Source organism: Xyrauchen texanus, chromosome 21, assembly GCF_025860055.1.
Source record: "Xyrauchen texanus isolate HMW12.3.18 chromosome 21, RBS_HiC_50CHRs, whole genome shotgun sequence".
Lineage (NCBI taxonomy): Eukaryota > Metazoa > Chordata > Actinopteri > Cypriniformes > Catostomidae > Xyrauchen > Xyrauchen texanus.
In genome coordinates, this window is record NC_068296.1 from 10,682,290 (window position 1) to 10,706,325 (window position 24,036).

Consider the following 24,036-nt stretch of genomic DNA (forward strand, 5'->3'; position numbering starts at 1 on the left):
GTGGCCAGGGGAAGGGAACGTCTCATCAGTCCCTTCTCTTCTTTGATGACCTCCGCCAGGTTAGGCATCATCGTTAAAAAGACCCTCTCTCCCCACAAAGTCATGCAGGACTAACTCCACGCTAGTAGGGAAGGCTTATCAGGCAGCGGGTCAGGCTGGTGCTGCCCTGCACACTATGGCAGTGTTAAGGCATACCAGGCTGATCTGCTGAAGTGCAGTACCACGCTCGATGAGGAGGCTTTATCCGAGCTTCATAGAGCCATGGATCTATCTCTTTGTGCTACCAAGCAGATGGCCCATGCCATTGGCCGGTCTATGTCTGCTTTAGTCAGCACGGAGAGACACTTATGGCTAAACCTATCAGGCATCAGAGATAAGGACAAAGTTTTCCTTCTTGATGGCCCGGTTTCGCATTTTGGCTTATTTGGGGATGCTATGAATATAGTTATCACCAGGTTTCAGGAGGCGAAGAATCACAAGGAAGCATTTGGGCAGTTTCTTCCTCTCTGCACTCAGGGGGTGGGGCCGTCGGCCACCCAGACCCGCTCCGGTCCTGCTACAAGGGCAAAGTTGGCGAGTCGTGCTCCCCTTCGTAAAGACTGGGGACAGGCTCATCGCACTCAGCAGCCCCCAAAGCAAGACCTCAGGGGAGTAATTTCTAAAAAGAGAAAACCCTAACGGTCTTGCCCCCAGCCTTGTGGGGGTAGCCCCCCTCGCGTGTATCATCCACTTCGACCCTCCCGGTACCCCCACGAAACCTCTCCATTCCCATCGCCTCTGTTTTTTTGGGAGTTAGAGGCTTCCAGTGAAATGTTGGGTGTACCGCTGCTTCCTGCCTTAGTCCAGGATGCGGAACACTCGACATCCTCTCAACAGGAAGTTTCTAAATTAATATACATCTCAGAGAACCTGGCAGCGTGGAAAATTCTGCCAGGTATTTCTATGTGGGTCCTAAGAAGAGTAGAAAATGGCTACAGAATCCAATTCGCTCAACGCCCTTCACGTTTCAACACCATGGTTTCCACTACCGTGAAACAGGAACAGGCATGTCTACTGTGGAAAGAAGTGCAAAATCTCTTGGTCAAAGGGGCCATAGAACATGTTCCCCTTCCAGAGAAAGAGTCAGGTTTTTACAGCAAATACTTACTGGTCCTCAGGAAGGGTGGGGGGTTGCGTCCGATCTTAGATCTTCGAGGCTTGAATCACTCAGTCAGTGCTTTCAAGTTCAAGATGCTAACTATCAAGATGGTCATGTCCCAAATCCAACATAACGATTGGCTGGTCATGATCGAGCTTATTGGCGCATATTTTAATATAGAAATTTTGTCACAGCACAGGAAGTTCCTGAGGTTCGCTTTTGGGGGCGAAGCCTTCCAATATTGGGTTCTTCTGTTCGGCCTAGCCCTATCAACCTGCACATTCACGAAATGCATGGATGCAGCACTGGCTCCTTTGCGACTCTTTCTGAATTACATAGACGACTGGCTGATACTAGCACAGTCGCAAGAACTGGCAGTTCAGCACAGGAATATTGTCTTAGCTCATCTGGTTCCTCTGGGTCTGAGACTTAACGTCAAAAGAGTGTTCTCTCTCCCACCCAGGGAATTAACTATCTGGGAGTTATAAGGAATTCGATCACGATGCGGGCACAATTATCTCCCGCTCGAATCATGTCCATTCAGAACACCCTGAGCAAAGTCAGGCTAGGTCAAGGTTGCACCATTCGTCAGTATCAACGAATACTAGGACACATGGTGTCTGTGTCCATGGTGATCCCTTTGGGCCTTCTGCACATGAGACCATTTCAGTTGTGGCTCAAAGCCAGGGGATTTCATCCAAGGGCCGATCCCCTAGGCTGATAAGGGTTATGCGCTGCATGCTACGTTCCCTTTCTATGTGGTTCAGACCCCGGTTCCTCACTTTGGGTCCCACTCTAGGTGCGTCTTGCCATCGCAGGTTGCTAACGACAGACCTGACGGGCTGGGTAGCAGTCTTAAGTGGTCGTCCAGCTCAAGGGGAATGGGAGTGTCGTCAGCTCGATTGTCACATTAACTGTTTTGAGTTGATGGCTGTATTTCTGGCCTGCCATGTATTGGTGCGGGTGGAAAACACAGCGGTTGTCTCTTACATAAACCATCAAGGAGGTCTATGTTCACGCCAGCTGAACAGACTGGCACGGCAGATTCCCCTTTGGGCCCAGGGCAAGCTCCTGTTAATCAGAGCAGCTTATATCCCTGGATGCTTGAATGGGAGCAGATTTATTGTCCAGACAGAAAATACAGATGGGGAAATGGAAACTCCTCCCCGAGGTAGTGGAAAAAATCTGGTTGAGATTTTACAAGAGCAGAAGTGGACCTCTTCGCCTCCCAACAGACAGCGCAATGTGCCCTCTACTTCTCTCTGAGTCACCCAGCCCTCCCTGGGTCTGGACGCGATGGCACATACATTGCCCAGAATGCGCCTGTATGCTTTCCCCCCGGTTTCTCTGCTCCCGGGAGTCTTGGCCAGAGTTCACCTGCAAGGGTCCTGCATCTTACTGATAGCGGCGTGCTGTCCGAACAGGATATGTTTCTCGGAGATAATGTCTCTCCTCGATGGCTTGCCTTGGGCGATTCCGGACAGCAGGGACATTCTGTCTCAGGCGCAGGGGACAATATTTCTTCCCCGGCCCAAGCTGTGGAACCTTCATGTTTGGCCCCTGAAGGGTACCAACTGAGGGACACTGGGCTTTCACTTGAAGTTATCGAGACCATTCTAAGTGCTAGGGCTCCCTCTACTTTTACAGGGCAGATGTGGACCTCTTCGCCTCTCAACAAACAGCGCAATGTCGCCTCTACTTCTCTCTGAGACACCCAGCCCCCCCCATCCTCTACTCGCTCGCTTCATTCGAGGAGCTGTGTGACTGAGGCCTCCTGCTAGGACCAGGACTCCTTCATGGGCCTTAGCAATAGTCCTTGAGGGTCTAGTTGAGACCCCATTCGAACCTCTAGATTTAGCGTCTGACAGACTTCTGACTCTCAAGATGTTTTTTCTTATGGCAACCACCTCTCTAAAAGGAATTGGAGATCTACAGGCTCTTAGTGTTTTGCCAGCCTGCTTAGATTTTGCCCCAGGAATGGCTAAAGCAATTTTGCACCATCACCCTGACTACCTGCCTATGGTTCCTTTCTCGACTTTACATCTTCACTCTCGAAGCCTTCTTCTCCCTGCCATTTACAACGCCGGAGTAGGAAGCTCCGATGCTTTGTGCAGTCCGTGCCCTTCAGACTTATGTCCACCACACTAGCCAGTGGCGTAATTCAGGGCAACTATTCGTTTGCCATGGAGGCCGCAACAGGGGGTCACATTGGGATCCCTGGCCTACGAGGCACGCGGTAAAGCTTCGCGTATCAGGGCTCACTCTACCAGAGGGGTCGCCTCCTCTAAAGCCTTGGCTAGAGGTGTCCCTCTGCAGCATTTTTGTGATGCTGTTACAAGTTACAATGTTACAAGTTACTTGATGAAAATTGAATTATATATGATATATAATTGTGGCAGGGCGGAGGGCGGGGCCGGGTTGAGATTCTACACACCCAGTCCCTTATCAGGCTAATCTAGCCCCCGATAGGGATAAAGGCTGACTGCAGAAGATGGTGCGGGAGAAAGAGATCGTTTAGGGGCATGTCCGTCATGTGTGTGTTTGTGTCTTTTGTTATTTATATTGTCAAGCCGGTTCTCGCCTCCTCCTTTCCCTTATGTTCCTTTTACACTGGTGCTGAAATCCGGGAAAGTGGAGGGATGCCCATGATCGCAGGGTCCCCAACACTGCCGTCCACCTGGGGGAGCACCGCTTCCATCCGCCGGGGGATGGAGTATCCCGACCACCAGGGGATGGAGTAGCTGTTCACCGCCCGGATGCGGTGAACAACCGCCGTCCACAAGGCGAGTGGGGACTGGACTCCCCGACCGCCTGGAATGATGGAGCCGCTGCCAGGGGCGGAGGAGAGCTCTGCCACAATACTCTTCCATTTTTAGAACACAAATACATTTGTTCTTGATAGAAATTAATGCTTCCTTTCATATAGGATGCATTCAATTGATCAAAAATACTGCCAAAATCATTAATTGCAAATTATTATTACGGTTTGTGAAAAGTGGAATTTATTCAGTTTTTTCTTTACCCATGCTGGCAAACATATACTGTGTCACCTATTCCTACAAAAGCACTCTATGTACTAATTTGGTACTCAAGAATATTTTCTTATGAAAATGGTTGCGTTACCATACGGAAATCATAATACAGTGGGTTTTTTCCCCATTTGCTGAGGTACTGAGTTCTTACAAGTTGCTTTACACTTGCAAGTCAAATTTTGGTGTTAAAAATAGGCAAAAATAATTTATGAAGGTCCCCTCCCCCCAAATAAATAAATAAATAAACCATGCACCTGGTCTCTAAAATCCATTTATTTATTTACAGTACATTTGTAAAATATGTAAGAAATATATTCGTCCCACTGAAATAAATGTTCCACATGAACTTACAAAAATGTATATCAGGGTAAGTGTCTTGCTGGTGTACAGTACACTACTAAGAAACGTGGTATGGTAACTTGATGTTAAATATGTTTTTAAATGAATAGGTGTCCTTATTGTTCCTTTCAGTAGGCTACTATGAAAAGTTTTTATACTTCATACTTACTCTAATTAATAAACGTATACATAATATGCAATAATCTGTTAAACATTGTATAGCTAATATGAGTGTAGTATTGTTCACGTTAACACATTATCTTGTATTACCATATAAAGCCTTCATAATGATTAATGGTTATTTGTTTTATTAGTGTACTATAATCTGTGTAAAGAGGAATTGCTTTCCTACTTAAAAATATAAATTGAACATGAGAAATAGGCACCAACAACATCAGTAAACGAAAAGACATTGATATAATTACCTTCTCACCACGGTCCACCCATCCACCATGTCAGCCACCGGAAAGGTCGATCACATCACTGGAGAAAGAAAGATGAAGCCCCTCTGTGTCCTGGAATATAACAAAAAGATGGGGGCAGTGGACAAGTCTGACATGATGAAAGGCTTTCTTGATTGTACCAGAAAAAATACCAAATGGTACAATAAAGTCTTCTGTCACCTCCTTGACACTGCTGTACAGAACAGCCACATTGTCCACAACCAATTTACAGGTGAGAAATTTGCACATCAGTCTAAGAACAGCATATAATTTACATATAAATAAACAAATAAAGAGTTTACTTTAATAATTAATACATTAATACAAAATGAATGCATTTAAACTCAACTAAAATTAACAAAAAACAACAATGACCATGCTGTCATATTCCACACTCCCACCCACATGCTCTGCTATCAATAGGAGAAGTCATCACGTCTCTGCAATCCAGGATGAACCTGATGAGAGGACTGCTAGAGGAGCAAAGGCCACCCTGCCTTGGACACTCCACTGCATCTGACAGCTAAGCATTTCCCCTTCGAAGTCCCTCAGACAGCTTCCCAGGGTAGCAGGACCAGGCGACACTGCAAGGTCTTTCTGTCCAGCACTCGGGGGAAAAAGCAGGGGTGCCTCAGCAAATTTTTTATTTTTTTTATTGTAATTGGTTTATTATTTGTGCATTGTGGGCTTTTGTTTACCACAAATGCAATGTAATTGAATATTATGAATGCTATTTAGTAGCTATTATGGTTATGTTGTTTGTATTTATTAAACTATTTATATTGTTTTTCATTATATTGATATTTATTAAAACAGTTATATTATCTATAAAGAAATTCATTTAAAAAGCATAGATCAATACATAAAATTAAATAAAATCTAATTTCAAGAGTAATGCTAATACTGAACTTATCACTTGTCTCTCACAGAGCAAATATAGATATTTATATATATTTTTTCATCACGTGGGTATTTTTCTATATTCTCAATATACTCACGCTCAAATAATTTCAAATCATAGTTGCTCAAATCATTTAGAATTGACATGTGAAAGGGTTAAAAATTAGAAAATGTGAAAAATGAACTCAAGTACTGTAACGAGAGTAGTTGTAATTTGTTACTTTCCACCTCTGTGTTTAGGGTTAGGGTTTAGCTTAGGGGGTAGGATTAATAAAATATACATTCGTTTTGACTATTCCATCATTTACAACTAAAAATACAACTTGCTTTTGGCACTAACCTGTGGAAACTGGACAACAACACATCCAGATTCACTGGGGCAGTGGTTTAAATTTCAGTAAGCACTAACAGACCTCCACTGTTGACCTCCGGTCAACAATTTTACAGTGGACACTCTGGACTCATCATGATTTGGTTCCTCATATTGTCATTTTGGTGGCTTTATATTGGTAATACATCTGTCGGAAGGAAAAAAAAAAACTATAGACATCAGAGAGAAACTTCTGCTTGTGTCAAGTTGTGACAGTTTCTTTAGAAGACTGTGTGATATTATAAAAAAAAACATTTTTACAACATTTTTGAACTCTGGTTAAACTGCCCTCACTTTTCGTACAATCCCAACAAAAGTATGTCTTAATGAACTCTTAAATGCATGGGAATTTCACCAAACACTATTATATATTTGGGACCCAACACTTGGAATCACAAAAGGGTCTTCGGTATTGGTCAGCGCTGTCATTACAAACCATGGTGTGAAGTTAAGCAGGTATGGGAGAGATGGTCTCCTTCAGCAATTTAGGTGTGATGAATTCGTTTTTATGGCTCTATAATGGCTCTGTGGGGGACAGGGGCGTCGAACTGGGGGGGTAAAGGGTACCGAGTACCCAGGGCCCGAGGCAGGGGGGGCCCCTTAGAAGTCAGTTTTCTATACATACATATTTGGTACGGGGGCCCAGCAAGATGGTTTGTACCCAGGGCCCAAAATTTGGTGCTACGCCCCTGGTGGGGGATCTCTCTCATCTGTGGAATGTGGTGTTCTGTTCATTTGATGTGCTTTGTACATAGATAGTCCTAGAAGAGGAACAGTTCAAAGGATTTATTTACAATAGATATGAGCATTCACTGTGGATGTCGAGGATCCTGGCACCGGCTGCAGCAGCGAGGAGGGATGGCTCAGAAGCGTGTGCCGTGGAAGCACAAGGGCAATCCATAAAGAGTGTGTTCGTAGATTTGAGTGTGTGCATTGTGGAAGTCAGGAATAGATTTGTGGAATCCTCCATTGAAGCTTAGTGAGGTGTAGAATGATGCACAGCATGGTAGGGTGATCTAACTCCTGACACGGGGGCAAAGACATGGTATCATCTCTGTGGACACTGGAAGGCAACAACACACCTGACACGTGGACAACCAACAGATACACGAAATAGGACCAACAAGGCAGAGAGAGTGAGGTTAGTTGCTTCACACCACACAACAATACTGCAAGACACTCAGTCAACACTGAACTACTTTTAAAATTCAACAAACCAGCAAAGGACATGATACATGAGGGGCCATCTGAAAGTTCGCATGATCAGCGATCCTATGGAAACAATCAGGGTTCCCAAGGAAACCAGCGGCACCTGAAACACACGAGGAAGAGAACGAGAAACTCATCCTGACAAGTTGAAGTAATTTGCGCATGGCAGTTACTCACAAGCGGACCCATGAACTCACACAAAGACAGGACACGAAACACAAGACAGAACATGGGGCGATGACATTACACTATGTATACACATACACTATTTATAAGTTAGAGATTGAGGAATACTAAAGTGTGGGCACAACTCCAAAAAATGGATGAGGTTCAGGGGTTGGAATGAAGTCCTGGTCACTAAAGACTCTAGGTATGCTAGTAAGGGTTAAAGCGGTCTGTTCCTCACAAAAAGCTATCTTTTTTACTTCAGAAGACATAATATTGAGCATATTTAAATGTATATTTATTCATCATTTTTGAGCTTGACAGACCCCCAGTCTCCATTTACTTCCATTTGTACTTTTTATGTTTTGGATGTAGAAAGTGGAGCCAGAGACAGAGAGAACAGGACTGTGACTTGTCCCAGACTCGATTCAAATTGCTCTTTATATGTCATGAGCAACAGCAACACCAATGCCGATCCTATCCTTTTGGGGATCCTAAGCACATTTTTGTGTGGGGTCCCTTTCAGTATGTTTGCATTCTACTTATAATGTATTTGACAGTGTGGGGGCCACTTGGCATATTGGGGACCGTAAGCAACTTGCTTACTTTGATTCTAGGGAGGACCAGCACTGACCAACGAACTACCTTCACTGCTCCGACATTCACTGGACAAAATTGCCAGGATATTCTATAAAAAGGCAATAATACAGATGTGGAACAACATGATGATGAGGAAACAGAATTTTCATTTTTTGTGAGCTATTCTTTTAATGGCTCCATCTCTCTAATACTTACACTGTAGCTTATATGATTCAGCAATGACGTGGTACTGAACTTTGCATCTGTGTGCTTTCACTTCCCCTAAGAGGACTACACATGCATTTAAAACACTCCTTATGAACTATAAAACTTGCAAAGTTGCATTAAATAAGAGAAGAAAAAGAAAAGAAAAAGTAAATTATATAAGCAGTGGGTGGTCTCTTGTTCCAGAGATGTGTTATCAAAGTGCACAAATCAGGGTGCACTAAAGGAGGGAAAAAAAGAAAGAGCAGAGATTGCAAAAGAGCTCTTCAAAAAGCCCAACAGAGATAGTGGGTGGAATGGGCATTGTAAGAGCCACCTGTAAGTCTCCCATGTGTTCTATGTTTATGGTTTCATTCATAATATTCACTGCACTCGGATTGTAGGTGGTGGGCGTGTCCACCGGGGCTTGGGCGGAAGTGATAGTGGTCTATTTGTTTGCTTCACCTGTGCACCTGAGGACAATGGGGCTTTGACAGAGAGAGGGAGTGAGCCTGGGAGCGAACACTTTCTGTTGACCGCACTCGCGCACTTTCACAGCAATCTTCATGACGTTGTACCTTTAAGTGTTGAAGTGAAATAAATGCTGGAAGTCAGACAGTTGAGTGGAAATGAGTTTTTGCGCGTCGCAGTGTTTTCAGTCTCTCAGTGTTTAGTCCCTCGCGGCTGCAACTTTTGTTTTTGCGTTGTCTACAGCCGCTACAATTAGTCAACAGAAAGGTTCGGAGCCACATCTTCGCCAAGTTGTGCAAGCTTTGCTCTCAGAAAGTGTGCGGAAGATAATCGGGAACAATTCAGCTCCAAAGTAATCGAAACAGTCCTGCACAATTTCTATGTAGATGATTGCCTTACATCAGTGGCTTCAGAGGAGGAGGCGATAGCACTCTACCAAGACCTTTGTGCCCTTTGTTCGAAAGGGGGCTTTCAACTAATGAAGTGGATCAGCAACAGACGTGCAGTGCTGGCAGCTATACCTGCAACAGAGAGAGCAAAAGAGGTTAAGGATTTGGATTTGGACAATGACACACTTCCTGTAGAAAGAGCATTGGGCATACAGTGGTGTGTTCAGTCCGACACTTTTAAGTTCAAAGTCCTCATCAAAGATCGACCCTTAACCAGAAGAGGGATCCTCTCCACGGTCAGTTCAATCTATGACCCCTTAGGAATATTGGCACCTGTGGTCTTATCTGCCAAAAAGATCCTTCAAGACTTGTGCAGAAAGGACCTTGGTTGGGATGACATTATACCAGACTTGTCCAGCACAGGAGTGGAGAAGTTGGCTGAAAGAGCTCTGGCAGCTTGAAAAGTTTGAAGTTGACAGATGCCTAAAACCAATGGATTTTGGGGAAGTGATTTCTGCTCAGTTACATCATTTTGCGGATGCATGTGAGAGCGGTTATGGAACAGTGACTTACCTTTTATTAAACAACATAGACAGAAAAGTTCACTGTGCTTTCATAATGGGTAAAGCCAGAGTGGCTCCATTAAAACCAATCACCATCCCTCGTATGGAGTTGACGGCTGCCATGGTTGCAGGTCGAATGGATGAGCTGTGGAGGAAGGAGCTGCAGATGCAACTTCAGGACTCAATTTTTGGACTGATAGTACTTCCGTTCTGAAGTACATCAGCAATGAGACCTCAAGGTTTCGTACCTTTGTAGCCAATCGGGTTTCAAAGATATTGAGTGTATCAAATCCATCTCAGTGGAGGTATGTTAACACCACAAGCAATCCTGCTGATTTAGCCTCCAGGGGAGTAAAGGTTACATCACTCCTGAGAGATAATATATGGGTGTCTGGACCTCAGTTCCTTGTTGGGCCTGAAGAGGGGTGGCCTAAAACCCCCGATGGCTCTGTGAGAATTCCACCAGATGACCCTGAGGTCAAGATGGGCTTGATTGTGAATGCTGTGCAGGCTGAAGAGAGGATCGATGCAGTCACTCGCTTGATTAACTACTTCTCCTCTTGGATCCGTCTGAAGAAGATGGTTGGTTGGATCCTTAAGCTGAAGAGTCTACTACTGTACTTCAGTCAGAAGAGGAAGCAACTGAGTGTGACTCTTGCTCATTCTGGCTTGGATAAGGACCAACAGGGAAAAGAAATAGAAAAGGAGATGCAGAGTATCAAGGCTAAGACTTGCAGTGGTCTTCTTTCAGTTGAGGAACTTAGAAAAGCTGAGATGGAGATTATTAAATTTTGTCAGAGAAGGAGGTTTCCTGGAGAATTCAACAGTTTGCGAAAGGGCTGAAAGTGTGAAAAGGACTAGTCACATTCACAAACTCAACCCAATACTTGAAGATGGTATTCTGAGAGTTGGAGGACGACTAAGCAGAGCAGCTATGCCGGAAGAAGCTAAGCATCCTGCCATATTGGCAAAAGATTTACACATTTCTGACATAATTCTTCAGCACATACATCAAGAGGTGGGGCACAGTGGTCGTAACCACATGCTAGCTAGCCTGCGCCAAAGATATTGGATCCCTGGGGTTAGTGTGGCTATAAGGAAAACCCTGTCTAAATGTATTGTCTGTCGACGACTGCATGCTGCTCCAGGCCAACAGCAGATGGCAGATTTACCTCAGGACAGAGTTTCTCCAGATGAACCTCCATTCACTCGGGTTGGAGTTGATTACTTCGGACCTTTTGAAGTTAAGCGAGGAAGGAGTACATTGAAGAGGTATGGGGTTCTCTTCACATGCCTCTCCATAAGAGCGATCCACATCGAAGTTGCATCGTCCTTGGACACAGATTCCTTTATTAATGCTCTTCGACGCTTTACAGCAAGACGTGGACAAGTATTGGAACTGCGCTCAGACAATGGAACCAACTTTGTCGGTGCAGAGAGAGAATTGAGAGAGGCAATGGAAGGTTGGAATCATGCTCTAATTAACAGCACCCTCCTTCAGAAAGGAATTAAGTGGGTTTTCAATCCCCCCACAGGATCACATCATGGAGGGGTTTGGGAAAGGTTGATAAGGTCTGTGAGGAAGGTCTTGAATTCCACCCTGAAGTTGCAGACCCTTGATGAGGAGAGTCTTCACACAGTTCTCTGTGAAGCAGAAGCTATTATCAACAGCCGTCCTATTACCAAGGCATCCACTGATCCCAATGACTTGGAACCACTAACCCCTAACCATCTGTTGCTGCTTAAGATTATGCCATCTTTGCCACCGGGTCAGTTCAAAAAGGAGGACATCTACGCTCGTCGCAGATGGAAACAAGTTCAGTATATATCTGACTTGTTTTGGAAACGTTGGATTAAGGAATACTTGCCTCTTCTTCAGGAGCGTCAGAAGTGGTCTGGTGTCAAGCGCAACTTCCTTACTGGAGATATTGTACTCATAGTTGACGACTCAGCACCTCGTAACTCATGGCTTACAGGAAGGATTGTGCAAACTATCTCTGACAGAAGAGGACTTGTTCGTCAAGTGCGAATTAGGACGAAGACCAGTTATTTGGACAGGCCTATTACCAAGATTTGCCTTCTACAGGAAGCAGAGGAGTCATGAGGATATCCAGCTGACCTTTGAACTTCTTAGACTTTGACTTTAACCTTGACACTGTTATACTGGACCTTTTTTCTTTACATGACTGACTAAGTGATTGTGAAGATCACTCTTTACAAAGACAAAGGACTCTGTCTCTTTCTTTTGTTTGGTCTAAAGAAGAAAGGATACTTTCAAAAAGACTGTCTTATCCTGAAGAAAAGAAAAAAAGATATATTGTTGATCTCCTACATAATGTGCAGTTGTATAATTATTGTGTTAAAATAATTAGGGGCGGAATGTAAGAGCCACCTGTAAGTCTCCCATGTGTTCTATGTTTATGGTTTCATTCATAATATTCACTGCACTCGGATTGTAGGTGGTGGGCGTGTCCACCGGGGCTTGGGCGAAGTGATAGTGGTCTATTTGTTTGCTTCACCTGTGCACCTGAGGACAATGGGGCTTTGACAGAGAGAGGGAGTGAGCCTGGGAGCGTAACACTTTCTGTTGACCGCGACTCACGCACTTTCACAGCAATCTTCATGACGTTGTACCTTTAAGTGTTGAAGTGAAATAAATGCTGGAAGTCAGACAGTTGAGTGGAAATGAGTTTTTGCGCGTCGCAGTGTTTTCAGTCTCTCAGTGTTTAGTCAAAATTTATTTCAAATCCTAGACACTCTTACTAGTCAATTTGTATTCACTTTCTTGCATACAGCTGTTTACAAAGCCTTTATATTGTTTGCTCCTTGCATTTTGTTATTTTGTTGGTACTAAGATATTTTATTTGCATTATGTTTATCTGTTTGTGTTAAAATGTACTATATCTAAATTATACTGTAGTATACTGTGTGTGTATACACACACACACACACACACACACACACACACACACACACACACACACACACACACACACACACACACACACACACACACACACATATATATACATACACCATAATAGCCATTTTTACCCTCATCACATTTATATTTATACAAGCCAACATTGTCATACAAGAGAAATACTTTCCTCCAGGTTTTCATTTCCATTAGCTATTCTCAGAGAACAATCAACTGGATATTCAGGTCATTAGGTTGGGGTCACTGTGATTTTGCCAAAGAGGACATTTTCCTGGATACGCAGCAAGAATATCAGAGTGGGGAAGCGTGACAGAAGTTGACAGAAGTGTGAATTTTCTTGTTTTTGCTGTTTATAACCGTTGTTAAATCAATATTATTTGCTAATGAATGTGTCTTTAAATAACGTACATGTCATTGCATCTGTTTATTTTCTGCGTAATTGCTTTGCTTTCTTTAATGAGCAGATATATACAGTTAATGCCTAGTGGAGGAGTTATAAAAGTATAAAAGGGGGCTGTTTATGGCCGTTTAAAAGAAAAGTCATTAAAGTTCTTCCTAACAGTGTTGCTGGACAGTTATGCTTTTAACAGCTTGTATTTGCAGTTTCTTATGTTGTTAGTTTTCTTTTATCCGTTGTGAATATGCTGAAAGGCTGTCCGTATATATGTATATAAATTGGTGTCCAAAAGTCTGAGACCACATAAAACAATCTTGGATTCAAAATCACATTTTTAATTTAAAAGGTTTTAGGATTTCAAAAATAAAATACTGCATACTTCACATGTTCACATGAACTGTTTTTGTGTGATGTTTGATTGTGATCTTGAAGTGTTTAATTTTGCTTAAATATCAATCCACCATTGCAGTTTGGTTGATATCTAGGTTTTGATGCTCTAATCTTAGCTAATCACTTCAATGTTTTTAAAGCTTCATGTCTTTAAATTTAATGGCCACAAAACTGGTCTTTGATGACACTGGTCAAATATGGGAGAATAATTGTTAGTCCGCTAATGAGGACTGTTTGTGTTTTACAGAGTATTTAAAAATAGGGTAAATTTGGCAAGCTGCATTCATGTCTCTTAAGTGCAGTTACTTTAAAATAGCTTCTAATTATGTTATTGTATCATATGCCTCTGCTGAGAGAGTTTTCCTCCAATAGATTAACACCAGAGTTCACTATTCTTAAGCAGAAAGTTTACTGCAATCCATAATTTGCATTGTGCTATACAATGCCAAATGAAACCTAAATCTGTTAAGGTTGCTCTTGTGCTATTTCTTTTGTGTTATGGCTATATTACAACCCATGGTGGATGACGTAATGGCCACGTTTAGGTCACGTTAAAATCTGTTGATTCAGATAGTATTCCATGGGTCATTTGCATAAAATTTATAAATTATTCAGAATGGCTAATGTATTATTAGTAATCGCACTTGCATTTTAGGTAATTCAATGTTACTCATATATATATATATATGCTAGTATCAGTATGTACACAGAATTATCAGAAACATCATAACTATTCTAGAAAGACACACATTACTGAAGCAAAACCCACACAATGAGAATTTTATTGACAACCATTTACTGATTTACCCTTGTGTTCCATTACCAAACAGATGCTGTTGAAGTGATATTTATTATAGAAGGGATCTCTTTGCAACAGTGTGCATATTTTTGCATTTAATTTTAAGCATACTGTATATTTATTTCTAAAATGTATTTTTACAAATCAGCTGTGGGCATTGTGAGGCTTTTATATAACAACATAATTGAATACATTGTGGGAAAGCATGAGAAATGAAGAACAGAGAAAAGAGAAAAATCTATGTGATTCCTCCTCCTTGTCCTAACCCGGGCCCGTTACGCAAGAGGAGGGCAGTCACTGTTCGAACGGGAGGTTATGTAAAAAGATGTTGATGAATACAGCACATTTCGATATCTAAATATACATTTTATTTTTTTGTGTTCCTCCTGCCAATTATGGTGAGGCGAGATAATTCCCCCCAGGTGAAATGTGGATTGCTTCTATTTTTGTAGCATCTCAATATTATTATTGAGCGATGCAGTATGGATTCCTGCCTGCCTTATCTTTCCTCGTGAAGTCCAATCAAAAGATATTAAAGACAAAAGAGGCTGGGAGGCGGGCAATAAACATCCTGGCAATGTCAAAAATGGCATAAATCAAAATTCCTACATGACTGCTGTTGGACACTCAATAGCGATTTTTTTTCCCAGCCCCCACATGCAGAATAGACGAGTGAATAGAAAATGAGTTTCGAATATGCTCTTCAATTCACTGGAGTTTCCAGACATACTTTTCATTATAAACGTGTGCGTCATTGCGTTGAATGTCACTGCGCTGCTATCTGTCCAAGACGTGTTGCGCTGCAGTGACAGATGACTATGAGTTGTGTTTGAGGCAGGCAAGGTATGGGAGTAATAAACTTCAGTATATTGCCCATCTAGGGTTCTTTCTCCATGTCTCTCCTCTCACTCAGAGATATGCAGGCTCTCCAAACTGAGACAGAGTCAGAGTGTCTGTCTCACTGTCCCAGAGTTCTGGAGTTTGAGAGAGTAAGAGCACTTTAGCTTTGTTGTGATTTTGAATGTGATTGATTATTATTTAGAACAACAACAATTGACATGTGTTTATTCTATCTGATTAAAAATCAATGATATTTAAATGCACAACTTAGAGAATAAAATTATTAGTTACATTATTAGTGTATATTATATATATATATATATATATATATATATATATATGTATATATATATATATATATATATATATATATATATATATATATATATATATATATATAAAAATAAATAATTGATCAATTGTCACACATTATACATACATTTCTGCATATACATGGTGACATTTTTTATTTTTCACATATCCCAGCTAAGCTGGGGTCAGAGTGCAGGGTCAGCCATGATATGGCACCCCTGGAGCAAATAGGTTCAAGGGCCTTGCTCAAGGGCCCAACAGTGGTGTCTTGGTGATGTTGGGGCTTGAACCCCTGACCTTCTGGTCAGTAACCCAGAGCTACCCAGAGCCACTGCCCTATATATATATAGGGATCATATATATAGAGCAGTGGTGGCTCAGCGGTTAAGGCTCTGAGTTACTCTGGGTTACTGACCAGAAGGTATATATATATATATATATATATATATATACAATTAAAAAATAACAGTAATGTTTTTACTGAATATTTAACAGAATATGGGAAATGGCATGTCATTACTTACAACAGATGATCCCGAATTAAACCCCAAACAACGAAACAAGGTGCAGATATATTGAAATAATCCACACAGAGTGACATTATCTTGGCTCTCACCTGCTCTCACTAACACACACATGCTGTGTCTGTTCTTAGCACTTATTTCCAGGGGTTTCAGTACGGTGTAACAAATGTGATGTCATGGAATAGGCATTCTCCTAATTCAGAATTTGCATAGGTCACCTATCATGAGCAGTTTATGAGGATAACCCATCACAGTGTTTTCTTTAGTGCCAGTTTGATGCCACTTATAGCAGCAGATGTTGAAATAGAATATCAACTTGAAAGTAAATTAAATTAATTTAAAGTCATACGCTGAAATATCACACACGCATGCCTGTTAAATGAGTCTTACGTCATAAACATTTGAATTCTTGGAACACTTAAAGATCTGTGATCACACACTTTCAAAAAAGAAAAAAAATATATTGTTGAATTAAGCAGTAAAGGTAATAGTGGATGAACTCATCAGAAACATAAATTCTCTGATCTTTCTCTATTCGCCAAAAATATTTTTCACCCCAGAGATATGTTTATGAAATCCAATATAAATAAAAGTGTTACACCTGCTTTCACTGATATTTGCCTGTTTCTTATTTACCTAAAATACAAAGACAGCTAATTAACAAAATGTATTATGTCAGTTTATAAAGTAACACCTGTCTGTATTTACAAGGGTTTCATGCAAGATACCTGTTCCCATTGAATTACATATACATCAAATAAATGTCTGTGTTTACAGAAGTTTTGTGTGAGATACCCATTGAATTACATGTACATCAAATGCCTGTGTGAGTTTACAGGGGCTTCATGCGAGATACCTGTTCCCATTGAATAACACGTTCACTGGTGGCCAACATTTTTAAATCATGTACAGATTTTGCTGTTTCGGAAGGAAATTGGTACTTTAATTCACCAAAGTGGCATTCAACTGGTCACAAAGTATAGTCAGGACATTACTGATGTAAAAAACAGAACCATCACTATTTGAATAAAGTCATATTTGATCAAATCTAGACAGGCCACATTTCAGGCAGCCATCACTCCAACACCTTATCCTTGAGTAATCATGCTAAATTGCTAATTTGGTACTAGAAAATCACTTATTATTATATAAAACACAGTTGAAAGCTGTTCATTAAATTAAACTTGACATTGTCTTTGTGATTGATTCTGAGCTGCCACAGTATGCAATAGACATGTCTTATGGTCAATATTAAGTCTAAAATGGCAAAAAAAGAAACAATCATTCAAGTCAATCATTGTTTTGTGGAATGAAGGCTATACAATGCTTGAAATTGCAGAAAAACTGAAGATTTCATACAAAGGTGTACACTACAGTCTTCAAAGGACAACTGGCTCTAACAAGGACAGAAAGAGATGTGGAAGGCCAGATGTACATCTAAACAAGAGGATAAGTACATCAGAGTCTCTAGTTTGAAAAATAGATGCCTCACATGACCTCAGCTGACAGCTACATTGAATTCTACCCACTCAACACTAGTTTCAAGTACAACAGTAAAGAGAAGACTCAGGGTGCAGGCCTTATGGGAAGAATTGCAAATAAAAAGCCACTTTTGACACAGAAAAAAAAAACAAAATGAAAATGTTAGAGTTGGCAAAGGAACAAAGACATTGGAAGGTCGCTGGTTCGATCCCCAAAGCCACCACCATTGTATCCTTGAGCAAGACACTTAACTCCAGGTTGCTCTGGGGGATAAGTGCACTGTAAGTCGCTTTGGATAAAAGCGTCTGCCAAATGCATAAATGTAAATGTATATGTAAAAGAAAAGCACAAACAATTTAGATTTCATGCATTATTAACAGATTTATTATTGATAGTATTTTAACTGTATATTACCTGAAGCAAGTCTTTGTCCATCTTTGGAAATTTTTATGGAAATACCCATCCTCTGATAAGGAAATGAACAGAATGTATGACATTTGGTTAATGTAGATGTCCACAGTATGGATTAAAGTTCTGCAGTTCTCCACCATTATATGTGGGAACAGCATGTGTGTGCTAGGAATTAAATTAAACCATCCTTATTCTACATTAATATTTATAATGGAATTAGTCGACAACCATTATAAATTATATAAATCATCAATAACTAGATTATTTGTCTGAATAAAATTCTCCACCATTAATATTGTAACACAACTTCATGTTGTCACAATCACAGACTCTGTAACCTCCCTCTCCAACCATCAGATTGCGCCCTCGCCTGAATATTGACTCTCACTACATTTCCCAACAGCCCCAGTTCTGACTCTAATCACCATGTTTCTCATCTACTAGGCTTTTTAGCTGCACTGCACGCAGCTATCAGTGCGAAGTCTTGTTTTGCTACTGTGAACATTTCTGAGCATTAATTCCTGTGACTGCCTGATTGTTTGTGACCCTACCCATTTTGGTTACCTCCCTGTCTGCTGCCTGCCCTGATCTTCTGAATAAATTAAGCTGCAAATGGATCTCTCTGACTCAGATCATTCACAACACATGTTATATCCACTCACAATTTCTATTGTAAGGAATTAGCTTTAATAAGGGAATTATGATTAATTCACTTATTGGAGTAATACTATTATCATGGCTTATAGAAAATTACATTATACATATTTAAGTACAGCTTTGAAGTGAAATCTTTTAAAAACAGGGATGAGATTATTTATCAAAATATACCACAGTCAAATTATCTTTGAATACTGACAAAATTTATTGCTATTCTAAGCATAAAACGAATCTAATACATTCAACATGAAACAGATTGGTGAGTAGTGAGATAATGAGAAGTAAATTATCAATACAGGGAAAATAAACATTATGGAGTCTGTTGACAATGCCTCAATGTCAATGCCATTTATCCTTCTTTGAGTCTAAATCGATTTACAATCAGATTACCCAAAGTATTTAACTAATACACCAGCACTTTGAGCAAAAGTCTTGGAGATTTACTTGCGTGTCATTGCGTTTCCTGTCGTTGTATTCTTTGTGTTACTTTTTTCTTTGGCTCTTTGTCGAAAGTTTATTCTGTCAATGTTTTGTACTGTTATGATCGTGGATAGCTATTGTCTGGATGAAGCAAGGCCTTCTGCAAGGAGGACTTGTGACTTGTGTTGGGTGTGTGAAACATACAGCAGAGAGTGAGAGGCTTCCTTGGGACATTGGTGTCCCGAGTTTTCCTTGGACTCTACATGGCATGGAGGATCTGGAAGAAGCAAGAGACACTTCCAAAAAGAGCGTTGCAAGAGTGAATTTCTGTTCTTAGGGCCTCTTAGAGAGAGTCTCCAAGTCATATTGCTCTAATTCTTCTGCATCTGTAATCCTACATACCCCCTTCAGTTGTGGAAGTTTGAAGTGGAAGCAAACATCTGAAATTGCTGGAAAACAAGCAGAAGAAGACAAACACAAACAACAATAAGACATCTCCTCCACCAAAGCTAAAGCACTGTGCAGAATAATTAATAATTCAGTAAGTGTTCTAGCATTGAGGTTTCTTGGGATGTTTTGGTACTATTGGAATCTTCTACGATTGTTTGTGTTTTATAGTCATCCTTATCTATCTTTAGTGGTTCAGAATCCTGTAATGGGTTATTTGGTTTTGACTGGGGTGAATCGATGTGCATACGAGTGATTGTTTGTGAAATTGAACCGATTAGAGTCAGTTCAGTTAGGTGAATTCCTTCCACCTTGTTTCTGTCATGATTTAGAACCAAGGGTGAAGGAGTAGCTATTTAAAACCAAATGGATTGAGTATCGTTTGACTTCACTAGGGAAAGTACCGAAGGCTAAGTCCTAAACATGAAGGATTGCGTTCTTTTGGAAATTGATCCACATGGTTCAATTGTGCAGCGTGACATGGTAAGCTACTTAAATTTAGTTGGGATGGTTTCTTTGTCCACAATATTATGGCATATCACGGATAAATGGCTGATTCGCACGAGGATTTCTGAATGCTCTATGAATTCATGGTGGCTCATGAACGAAAACCAAGAGTCAATCCTGATATAATGCCCTTGACTTTCTTGCTAGCTAATTGTATTATCTTTAGCATTTTGCCTATTGAGTGTGTCCTATCATAATGTGTAAGGAAGTTACATAACCAGTGTTGAGTGGTTAGTGTGACCTTGTATGGACTTAGTGTAGGGTAGCTAAGGTTTGAGTACCTTAAAGTACTGTTGGGTGCTTTATCTATGCGGAAAACTGTTTTATATTTCCCTATAGTGTTTGGGTGTGTTCAATGTGTTGTAAGAACAGTTTGAACTTTGTTGGACTGTTTTAGCTGTATATGAGACTGTTGTAAACTGTGTCAGACTGTTTCAAGCTCCCCCCTTTTCTTTTCTTGGAGCTTGTTTCTGACAACTTGGTTTCGGTGGACCCATTTGAAGATTGGTTCATAAGAGTCTTTCACACAGTTATTGATGTATGTATATAACCCGCCATGAGCTGTTGTGTGACTGAGTTTCTATCCTTTTGAATTAGGATGTGATTGATGCTAATGGCTGAGTTTCTAGTCCATAAGCCGGTGCTGTGTTGGTCACTGCTGTGCCTGGCACCTATATTCCTGTCATTGAGTGTGACAGGAGGAGTGTGAAATGTCTTTATAGTCAGCCTTGGGTGGATTCTGCTTGAAGTATTCTGTGAGTAGCTTCAGCAGTTCTGGTGAGTTTTCTGCAGGATGCTCATCTGGTTCATGAGCAGGTTTAGTTTTGTGTCCAGGTGCAGGATCAATTATGTGCCTGTCTGCACAGTGTTGAGATGGCTTTTGTCGTCGTTTGCCTTTTAAATGTCCGTCTGGGTTCCTATGTCATACTTTCTCTTGGACTGCTTGAGGGACGTGGTCTGTTCAATGGTTTCTCCCAGTGGTTGGATGTGCATATGGGTCTGGCACTAATGTGGGGGCCATGCTCATGAATGCCATGTAGTTTACTTCACTCTATGCTGAAGAACTTGGTTTTGAGAGGTAATGCTTGAGACTGACGATGCCTTGTGGGCCTTTCTCGAGGCCATTCTTTGTTTAGCATAAGCCTTGTGTGGTAAGTCATGAGTTGTCATTGTGCGAGGACAGGCTGTGACTCCTAGATGATAGCTCACCGTGGGATGCAGGTTTCGGAGGAAGATGGTTTTGAAGTCGAATTCTTCTTCCATCTCAGGTTAGTTCCGAGACTGGAAGAAGTATTGCCATAGTATACAGTAGTAGGCTTGAATAGTTTCTTTCTGTCCTTGTTTGGTGTTCAAGGTGGTAAAAATTTCTTGCTCATACTCTGGGTCTGAAAATTATTTAATCAGGTTCTCTCTCGGATATTGGTAATCAGACTATGTTTTGTTTGACTGTCTGTGAAGAAAACTTTGTACCTTATGGCTGGATGTTATCCATAGTAGGCATAAAGTGTCTCTGGTTGTCATCTGAGGCCTCATGTTCTGGTGGAAGTCTATCTCACACAGGTAGCATGGATCTTGAGACCTTCAACATGATCTGGTGTGAACCATTTAAAGTTCCTTGCCAGCTTGTTGAGGTCTCTAAAATCCATTCCATTTGCAACTGCTGTTGGAGAAGGGTTCTTGGATGAGGGCCGCTGAGGTTTTGTGTTGTGGACTGTCGTGTCTCTCTTCATGTGGAAACATTTGGTTGTAGGGTGCTTCTTTGTCGACCAGGGTTGCTGCTATGGGATGCCTGTCCATGTTAAACTGCAGCTTTAACTTGTAAAAGTGTTTCAATCCATCTCTGACCATGTCAAGCTCATCCTTGGTGAGGTCAAGTTGTTGGGTCAGGATTTCAACTTCCAGATGGCCTTCCAAGACCTTGTTTCGAGAGTTCATCTTTTTAAAATCAAACATGGCCTTTTCCAGTTGCGCCTTGGTGTGCTGGAGTTTCTTTTCCAGGTCTTCATGGGGCCATTTGGTTTCTCTCGTTGACACTTGTTCCAGTTGTTTGTACACCTTGCATCATTCTTGGGCTTCAGTTCTAGCTGGTCTATGCGGCACATGGCATGCATTAGGATATGCAACAGGGTCTGTCCACTGAAGTTAAACAGATTTACTACAAATCTCTAGTGTGATAAAACATTTACACTCACGTTCAAAATGACACTCGAATAATTATGCATATTACACAAGTTATTTTTATATTAGCTCAGCGAGCAGACACAAAAATGGGAACATCTTTGTAAAACAGTTAAAGAATGGGCAAGGAGGAGGCGAGAACTGGCTTGGCAACATAAATACTAATTTTAAGAAACTTAAAACACAACATAAACAAACACACATGCGGACATGTCCGTAATTCTCTCTCTCTCGAACAATCGTCACCGGCCGCCTTTATCCCTCGCGCGCCTCATCAGGCTGATTGGGGACCGGGCATGCGATATTCCGACCCGGCCCTGCCCCCCTCCGCTCCACATTCCTCCCGGCGTTATCTCAGGCCGGGGTGGGCGGGGTGTATCTCGCGTCCCGCGTGGTCATCCCCACCTTCCTCGCCCTGGGAGGAGACAGGAGGGGAAAAACAACAACAAAATAGGCGAGGGAAAAGGCCAACATGGTGCGAAAGGGAGAGAGAGAGGAGAGAGAGAAAAAGCTCACTCACCGGTTCTCTGATGTACCGTCGCGTGGTCCTCGAACACTCCTCCACACTCAGTCGGACGACAGCTGCTCCACCCCCGGGCGAACCGGAGTGAAACCGTCGACCCCCAGCAGGCAGAACGCGCCTCCGCTTTTCTGGCGGCAAATGGGGACACTCCTCCGCCCCTGGCAGCGGCTCTACCGCTCCGGGCGGTCGGAGAGTTTCTTCCCTCCTCCCCTCGCGGACGGCGGTCTTCCCTCGACCCCTCTGTGTCTCTGGGGACGGCAGGGCACTCCTCAGCCCCCGGCAGCGGCTCCCTCACTCCAGGCGGTCGGGGTATCCAGTCCCCACTTGCCCCGCGGAAGACGGCCGTACCCCGCATCCGGGCGGTCGGGCTACTCCGTCACACGGCAGATGGCAGCGGCGCTCCCCCGGGTGGACGGCAGTGTCGAGGACTCTGCGACGGGCATCCCTCCTCCCTCCCGGGTTTCGGCAAGGAGGAGGCAAGGAGGAGGCGAGAACCGGCTTGTCAACACAAATAATAATTTAATAAGAAACTTAAAACACAACATAAACAAACACACATGCGGACATGTCCATAATTCTCTCTTTCTCGAACAATCGTCACCGGCCGCCTTTATCCCTCGCGCGCCTCATCAATATTCGCGCAATATTCCGACCTGGCCCCGCCCCCCTCCGCTCCACAATCTTCTTCAACGATTACACCACAGACAATTAAGATATACTAGTTGAATAAACTGGAACATCACAATGTCATCAATCTAGATAATAAATAAGGCCATTTAGAAAAAGATAGAGGACCATCGCTCGTATCTTTTCCTTACCACACTGTAAGGAGATTGCTTCGTCCTGGCAGGGGAAATTTCAAAATCCTTTCATGGAGTTTTAGTTGAACTGGAACTTTATTCCATAGAGTGTGTCTGGGTTTGTTTTTATCAGATAGTTCAGTCCAATTTCAGTGCTATTTTCATGAGCGCTGAAGGTGACGTTCAGCCTTTAACAGGTAAATATGAGCTCTAGCATTCTCGTTGTCATGGCAACAAACCAGAGCATAACATATACGTTACAGACACAAACTTTAGATTAGTGTTCTGTTCTGTTTCTGAATTCAAAGAAAAGAATGACTGTGTATAAAATGACAAATAACTAATTTAGACCTTTGCTTGCATTCCAACACCATTATATGTAGGAAATTTGGTTGACGTAGAAAAAGTGCTGCAATTCTACGCCATCACTGACGTGCGGTCTGGGTAGGCAAACTAGGCACTGCCTACCCTGCCAAAATTCAAAAATAAAATGTTTATTAAATAATAAACTTGTATTTGTATTTTTACTTTTTATTCTTGTGATTTATATATGCAATATGTGTGTTATTCCAATTGTTCAGACGTTATGATGACAAATGTAGCAGT